Raw genomic sequence first — 9,830 nt, 5'->3', positions numbered from 1 at the left:
AACGAAATATTCGTATTCATCTGTCACACGAAATTTCCGTACAGGTAAAAAAAAAGTCATACATTTTTGACATCTTCTTCTATCGGTAATTTGAACTGGCCTATTGGTCCTGAAATAAATACTATAGTAAATTTTGGGGCCCTTTATAGCTTGCTGTTCGGTGTGAGTCAAGGCTCCGTGTTAAAGGCCATAGTTTAACTTATAATGGTTTACTTTTATATATTGTTACTTGGATGAAGAGTTGTCTCAGTCATCGGCACTCATACCACATCTTCCTATATCTATTTATAGTTCCGCAATATAAATCATTCCGCTGCGAGTAGACTGATATCAAAATCTGCGCAGTCAGCCGCATTCTAACCATGCAATTAAACATACAGTTAAAAAATAGAAATATAACCCCAGGATCTTATGAACTCTTCTACTTTAAGAATATCCTTTTATTAAATCTTCTTTAATTAATTGTTTTCGTGGAAAACTACATGGATTATTTCCCTTCGATTGTTATCTCAAAGTATTTGACACCTCTAAGGTTATACAATGCGTGGGAACATAATCTTAGCATTTCTTTTAATCTATAATGACAAAAAAAACATTCAATTTCTGTTCAATTTAAAATGCCAACTATATTATCTACAATGCATGCCATATGCATGTGTTATCGGCTTTACAATAAACAAAAAGAACAGTGGTGTATATCACCCGTACCTGCAGTGATTAATCAATAATTAGCTATAGATATTGGTTTGTAATTAATTAAGAATTCTAGCAATGGGATGTTCACAGATTTATGCATTTTGCAAACGATTTTTGCATGTGCAAAGGCATGTGTACCGTAAACTGAATAATATACCAGATTTTCTGTGCATGAACTTGCTTTTATCCGTGTGTTTTTACAGTTCTGTAAAACTGATATTTGCCATCAGGAATCAGTTTGGCAACATTTTAGCTCACCGTCAAACGAGGATGTAAAATAAGATCCATTTTTGCCCCCTTTCCCTCTCCCTTTTTCCCCCACGAATTAATAGTGGTGTTAAATTTCTATTATCATTTCTAAGTCGAGTTAGTTTTGTTTGATAAAGAAATAGCATGATATAATCTGGGCACCTCTGTACTGAATGTCATGTGTGATGTTGCTGTGACGTCATACATATATTGAAATTGACATATTTGACTTTAAATGGCTATTAATCAAAAAAAAAATTTCAGCAAAATTTGACACGAACTAAGGCGTTATACAAATGATAGTTTACCCACTTTTATATCTATGTATGAGACATTTTGAAGCACGATGTTTTAGTTAGGCGATAAGGCCTTGGCTTATTTGACAGTTTTGCATAAAAGCAAATTGTTTTTCAATTCCCAGAGTGAGACGGAATTCAAAAACGATAATACTGAAATATGACGGACTCATCCGTATATCTTGTGAACATCTGAATGATAATTTTAACATTATATCATTTTTTTTTCAATTTTAAGTATACTTCTTATCAAATAAAATATTTAACATTTTATTGCGTGTTGTGATTACATTGCGTTTGGAAATACCATTGAAAGTGTATTATTGAATTAGATTTCAAATATATGTGGTTGCATATTTCTTAATTGACTCTTTTTTTTGTAGGATCGAACGAATTTTTGTTCATCATTATTGTTAAAAACAGATATTTCTAGCCATTTTAACAGACTGTTTTTGTTCAGGCGCAATACCAGTCGAACGACACTAGAAATTCGTTATTTTCTTTCAAAAACGCCAGGTGATGCTTCACTATCCATACATTTATGTGGTTATGTTATAACTTGAGCACAGACGTTTTTGGGTTTGATCTATTTAAGTTTTTTCATACTACTAACTTTTGACTCTGGGGGTTTATATTTTTCGACAGGTTACTATTTAGAAGGACATACTGGTACTCAGTCAAGAAAGTGCAACGTAAAGGAGTAAAATCAAACTTTCGATCGGTACAATTGTGAGGGAAATTTATTGTTTTATGTTTTCTATACACGATAAAAAATAATCGGAAAGCCAGGGCCGTAACTAGGGTTCTAATTCAGGGGAGGCCGGGGTTTGGGGGTCGCCGACTAAGGCCGCCCCCCCCCCCCCCCCCCCCGCGCCATTTTTTTTCTCTCAGTAAAATGCCTAAAAATCACCCCTTTTCCTTTGATTTCCTTACTTTAAGGATTGCTTGGACCTGGAAGCAAATTTTTTGTAAAAACAAGCTGAGATTGCTGAGAGTGTTGTTCGGGGTGAGCCAAGGCTCCGTCTTGAAGGCCGTACTTTGACCTATAATTATTAACACTAAATACATTTTGACCGCAGAATTTTTCTCAATAGAATCAGTGGCTAAAAATGATATGTTTTCCTTCGATTTCCTTACTTTAAGAAACATCAGTATTGCTGGATCCTGGAAGCAATTTTTATGCAAACAATTATAATCTGTATTTAAAGATATTTTCGTTAGAAATCGACCTGAACTGGTAAGTTAAAAAAAAACATATTAAGCAAGATCATAGAACGAAAGATATTTTTTTTATCGAGGCCCTTGAATTTCAATATTGTTGACATCTGAACAGACATGTATATAACTACAACCAGGGACTTTCTATGCTAGTATATATTTAGTATAGAAATTCACTGCTACAACGAATGGGAGTGTTTAACTACTAAGGCATTGACCACAATGTTCTTGTACGTGACAATGACTATATATTACATTTTTCCAAATTCACCCTTGGAAAAAATATTTAAATAGATTTTAACTTCATCAAATCTTATTGTTTGGGTATTATTTATATTTTTATGAATTATATTCTTTACACCAGAAATGTTATTTATAAACAAGCGTATGAGTTTAGTAATGACAAGTAAGACAGAGTTGTATATTATACATCTGATAGTTCAAAATGGAAAGTTATAAGTTATCAGCCGTGTACACTGATCAATACCTGCAGAAGTGAAACGATGCATGAGCTTGCAAGCCCGACAGGAAATCGCTTGAATACCTGGACGTGTCACCTCACACCCCTCACAATACCTTTGGAAGTAATACCTTTAGCCATGCTGGTGATCAGATGAGGGAAGATCAATATATATTTGAAAAAAGTTTATTACTTTAAAGAATTATGAACAAATTAGATTTTCGAAAAGAATTTTCACGGAACACTTATTTATGATTTCAACTTTGACTTTTCACCTAATTCCAATATCAACAGTTTAAAAACAACAGACCATGGTAATTTAAAGTAAGAATATTTTCCGTATCAAGTTAGTTAGTCGGATAAAACAACCGTACGATTGAAAATCGACACGCAATTACGACTACATCGGTTACTGTAGTTTTGTTTCTTTGTGGTTTATAGACATATCTTTTTTATTAATCGGGAAAGAAGACAAGATGGCGGATCGCAAAGAATTGATACTCTAAATTTAAAATCGATGGTGATCGCTTATCTAGCGGAATAAAACTTTAATATCTATGAATTTGAGCATTTTTATACAGAATGAACATAATATCAATTTTTGATTTTTTTGCGAAGTTTCCCTTTAAAATAAATGATCCAACAGCTGATTCAGTCGGTAACAAATTTCTGATTTCATAAAAGATTCATAATACAAAGGGAACTTCCTCTGCTTAATTGAGCTCCTAAATAAATGTGAACAGTTAAGTTTTATTCAAAATTGTCGAAAGCAAAGTTTCAAATGTGTTCTCGTACAAATACTGAATAACAGACGGACGGCTACACGAAAAAAAAACAAATACTGAAACCAAGGACGTATATTTATGCATCCTTGCTGAAACGTTCCACTATCACGGGGGGGGGGGGGGGGGTAACTTCGATATTTTCTTGGTAGGGGTGTGCCATTTTTGCCTCAAAAAACGTACCCATTTTAATATAACATTCACTGAAATTCAGTACAGTTATATAAATATTTAAGAAAGAATGACTTATACTTATATACAATATTTAACTGGACCCATGCTTATATAAGCACTAACTCACCGGGGTTCATTTGGGAACTTATCTGAAAGCACTTTGTTTGAAAGGTGAACTTTCAAATGAATTTATTTAATTTAATATAATAATTGACCATTAATAATGTATGATTCTCAATAGCATATTTACATATGATATGTAGATCATACCCCTAATCAATATATAGTATAGTTATCAAACGTAAATGCATTTTAATATAGGATGTCATTAAAAAGTGAGGGTCATTTTTATATAAAATCTCGCAAAATTATGACCCATATTTTTGGCACATCCCCGTATACCCAATAATAGGAAGTTGACCCACCGTGTCCACTATCGATCAAAAATCCGGAAAATGACGTATATATATCACGTATCATGATAACACTGTTAAAACTGTAAACTTGTATTGTTTATAATACAAATTCAAGTTCTTCGTGTACATATTGTCAATATTTCATTTTATTACTTAAAAAAAAAATTGGTGTAGAAAATTCAGGGGAGGCAACTGCCTCCCCTGTAACTGCCTCCCCTGCCTCATAGCCGGTAGTTACGGCCCTGAAAGCGGTAAACGTGTCCCCTGTATTGCACCGATTGTGTTTGATTTTACTTCCTTTGGTTGCTCTTTCTGGACCAGTATGTCCAGCCACAGATAAGGGAACCTGTCTAAAATTATGTTAACCGGAGTCAAAGGTCGGTAATAGGAAAATAGTCTATTGGATTGTATGCTCTAAAACATATATAAATATCCCGCCAAGTAAAGGTACATTTATGAATGTGTAAATCAGAGTGAAACATCAGCTGAAGTCAAGTTTGTTAAAACGCTCAACTATTGAATTTACCAGATACATGTATCTTAGTTTAGATGGTTTTATGATGATTGATTTTTCAGAGGTGTAAGATAAAGGAAATATATTTCAATCATTCAGTTCATTAGTAATATAAACGCAACTATGTGTTTCAAAATTTAATAAATATTAATTCAAGGTTACGCAAGACTGTCCGTATAATTAGATTTTCCTCAGCAAAACCGCGTAAAATTGCAGCACTGGTTCTCAAGTGAACCATTTATTTTACGTATATTTGACATATTCTCAAATAAACACGCTTATTTTTGTCGATGAAATTGGCAGCTATAGAAAAATAGTTAAAGAAATGGGTAACAGATCCAGATGTGAAAAATGCTATCTTTTTACATTACAAAACATTTAGAATTCGATATCTTAAACAGCGCCAGAACAACAGTGTTTACATAAATGCATGCAGTTTTATGTCATAAAAATGTCCATCTGATAGAAATTTATCAATTTAGAATAAATTCGTTTGAAGATAAATATATCTTTAGTAATAATTACATTTTTTATTTTTGTAAACTATTTCAAATCTTAATGTTTAACAGTGCAATAACCACGTGGCAGCATCGTGAATAAAACTTTTACCAAACATTTTATAATATTTTAAAACTAAAAACAAGGTTTTTTTCTAAAAAATAACTATGCTGCACTCGATTTACTCCGGAAATGACTATATCCAAGTGGTTTGTGTATCTTCAGATCGTTAAAACGGCTGTGCTCTATTTTGCTGCGTCGGTGCTCACAACATGTTACCACAAAGAAGCAGTGTTCAGAAAAAACAAACCGGAAGAAAACACATCCATTCCGTTTTTGTTCTTTTTTTCTTTAATGTTAAATTTTCTAACCTGCACTTTCGTAACGTCGTTATGTTCAAGTTCTCCGAAGATTGGAATGATACAATTGCTTTGCATGCTTTTATTACAAGTTAATTAATATATTGAATAAAACGTTTATATTTTCATATTCTTTTGAAGATATTGATTTGATAATGTCAAAAGATGTTGTACGTAACGTAACAGCTGCAAATAGAGTTCACCGACGTTCAGAAATATTTATATCATCTTATTATAACAGTATCATGTTCTTATCAACTTTGATTTAAAATTAAGTGTTTTTATTATAAACATAAGTAGAGGGTGTTAAAGTTTTAACCACCCAAATATTCATAATTAATTACTTTGTATACGCAAAAACAATACACTTTTTAGTCACCAAATAATAATTACTCAACGTCATAAAAATGAAGTAGTACGGAAGCGTGTTATGGCGACCAAAGTGGTCATCGAGTCTTTTATTATAGTACTACTAGTACTGGTGGACCGTTTGAACATATATTCGGGGGCTATGCAGAGTAATTTACAGTTTAATGAAATGAAAAAGAGATTTCAAATTTACAAGCTTACAAATTCAGTATGATTGACAATTGATAAACATTGGCGGTAACATCTGCGCCACACGCAAAATTAGTGAGCTACCATTTGACTTTTAGGGCCGACTAGGATAAAATTTGTAAAAGGCAGGATATGAGTTTTGAGAGGGAAAAGGCAGGATGCGCAACTCGACCAAAAAAGGGCAGGATGACAATTTATGTAAAAAAAAGTCAGGATAAACTAAATATTTCGTATGCGTTCTGCATTAGGGATCAGTTCCTATAAAAGTGTCCACAAAGAACTGTCGTTTCGGTAGAACAGTTACTTCTGGCTAATTTCTATTAAAATTCAGAAAGTGTTACATTCACGAAGCAATTAAAATTGGTTGATTATTTAGGGAATCACTGAAGCAAGACAGGAGTGTCTCCGCTCGTAGGTAGTCAGTTGGCCCCCACTTATGAAAATTTCTAAATCCGCCAATGATAACTTAGTACCACTCCTTTTCATCTACATGCCAAAACCAAAACATAACGGGACCAAGAAGGCCAGTTTTACCTCATTCACTCAACAGAGTATCATTGACTAGGATACCAGGAGTGTTGCTTAGCAAAAAATGTATACACAGAAGCTATATTACAATACTTATATTGTAATGCTGTATATTGATCTGAATCTGGCGATAATTCTGTCTTATATTCAGTGTACAAAAACATTCTGCCCTGTCCTATATACCTAAATGCGAAAAAATCTAAATCTAGAAACTAGTCGATAGTTGTACACTGGGCTATTTTACCATTGCTGTGATGAGTGACCATCTGCTAAGTATGTAAAAAAAAAGGTGACATGTTTCTCGCCTATTTTGAAACAAGTTTAAGACATGAACTATAGGTAACTAAGGACACTGACAAATCTGTTTTATGCTTCACAACATATTGACGTTGTTGTTACATGCCGGGATCCTATCTAGTGAAAATAATTTACTTGTAAGATTAAATAACCTTTGATTCCCAAACAAAACTAAACATATGTTACAAGTCTACATAACCATAATCATTAGATCTATTTAATTCTTTTGAATTTGAATGTTTACGCGAGATACACGTTTATAGTTAGAGAAATAGAATAAATCTTGAAATGTACATTTCTTGTTAAATTTCATATCAGTTTTATCTGAATTTACTAATTTGTTAGTTTTACAGAAACCATGTTACTGATATTGCAAATATTTTAATGTAATTTGTATCAATTGTGTATTAAGTTTGTTTGAATTTGTTTACTTTGCACTTCAACGAAATGTTTGAAAATGTAATTATGGACGTTTAGAGAAGACAACTGTCCTTACAAATTACAATACTTTTTCCGATTGGTTTGTTTATCTTTCAAATGCATATTCCGGGCCGCGTTCCGTTAGTTGCTCCTAACTCCTGGCTAAACTGGACCAACTAAATTCTCAGGATTGTATTATGTATTGTTAAATATAAAAAAAAAAAGAAGATGTGGTATGATTGCCAATGAGACAACTGTCCACAAGAGACCAAAATGGCACAGACATTAACAACTATAGGTCACCGTACGGCCTTCAACAGTGAACAAAGCTCATACCGCATAGTCAGCTATAAAAGGCCTCGATATGGCAATGTAAAACAATTCAAACGAGAAAACTAACGGCCTTATTTGTATAAAAAAAATGAACGAAAAACAAATATGTAACACATAAACAACGACAACCACTGAATTACAGGCTCCTGACTTGGGACAGGCACATAGATAAATAATGTGGCGGGGTTAAACATGTTAGCGAGATCCCAACCCTCTCCCTAACCTGGGACAGTGGTATAACAGTACAACATAAGAACGAATTATAAAAAACATTGAAAAAGGCTTAAATCATCAAATAGACAAAAATACAAGTGGACGTGGCCGGGTACTTGAACATCCCGACAACAAAAAGACACTAGGAACAGATCTGAGAGTACTCGCAGTTATCTGAAAGCTAGTTCAAAGCCACTAACAACTAATAAAAAAAAAGCATGCATCTAAGACTAAACTATCAATCCGTACACATCCAACATCCAATGGATTTAGTGTAAAGACGTCATAAACAGTCAGAGAAAAACTAGACCTTGTGCAATGCCAAGTTACAGGTATCGACAGATTGTAGATCCATGAATGTGTATATGTATATAACATACTAGTAATATTTAGTTTGCTTTTAATTTACTGATAACAAAATCAATATTTATACCAATAAAAACAATATTCAATGATCTATTACAGTGTTGAGTTGGTAACCTTTTAAAATAAGTTTATTTAAAGGAGCGATAAGTATACAAGGATCATTTCTAAATTTCCGGGCACGGTTAACAACATTTCCGTAAAAATGAGGATGTGCTATGCCGTTTGAAACAAGTTTTCTACAGGTACAACCAAACTTCAAAACCAAATCTTTATATCTATGGAAAAATTTAGTTAAGGTTTTAAGTAATTTATGGTAACGTTTAATAATTTACCAGTAATACATAGATTGCGTTCGTTAAAATAAAAAAACATCACAACAGACACGGGCATAGCGAACGAGCTGTGACATATAAACACCGTAAGATGGTGCCAAAGGAACATCACCATCTAAAAATGGAAAATTAACAATAGGGAACGAAAAATCATCCCTTTTGTCGTAAATTTTAGTGTGGAGTTTCCCGTTTAAAACCGAAATATCTAAATCCAGAAAAGGATGTATACATCCATATATTCTTATAAAACATCTTTGGAATTTTATTGTAATTGGTCAGTTCATCTTTTAATGCACCCTGATCATTCATGCATACGCTTGTACAGATGTCTCTTAATTCTTTCAGTTTAACGGTACCAAATAAAGGCAACAGTAGTATATATACCGCTGTTCAAACTCATAAATCCATGGACAAAAAACAAAATCGGGGTAACAAACTAAAACTGACGGAAACGCACAAATATAAAAGGAGAACAACGACACACCACTACAATGTAACTAACACACACAGAAACGGACCAAGCATCAGACAAAATCCCACGAGAATAACAAATATAACATCAAAACCAAATACATGAATTTGGGATAGACAAGTACCGTGACACGTCTTATCACAATGTCAATTTACACTCACTATAATATAACAATGGCCATATTCCTGACTTGGTACAGGACATTTTTAAAGGAAAAAATGGTGGGTTGAACCTGGTTTTGTGGCATGCCAAACCTCGCACTTTAATGGCAATGTTAAATATAACATAGAAATGACAACATAATATTACAGGACTACAATACAAATAAATAGGAAAACGTATTAGACAAAGAAACACATGATTAATGAATAACAAAAAGCATCAGGTTTAAAATTTAATACGCCAAAAACGCGCCTCGTCCACACAAGACTCACCAGTGACGCCAGGTATAAAAGATCGAAAGCGAAAAAAAGTACAAAGTTGTACAGCACTGAAGATCAAAAGTTGAAAAAGGTTGTGTCAAATACGGCTAAGTTTGTATCCTTGGGATAAGAACATCCAAATTATTTAGAACAATTAATGCTATTGCAAACAGTAAATTTTATCAAATGAATATAACAGAAACTTACATGATTTACCTGATGATCAC

The sequence above is a fragment of the Mytilus edulis genome, chromosome 6 (genome assembly GCF_963676685.1).
Source record: "Mytilus edulis chromosome 6, xbMytEdul2.2, whole genome shotgun sequence".
NCBI classification, from domain to species: Eukaryota; Metazoa; Mollusca; class Bivalvia; order Mytilida; family Mytilidae; genus Mytilus; species Mytilus edulis.
Note: the sequence above shows the minus strand (reverse complement) of the source record.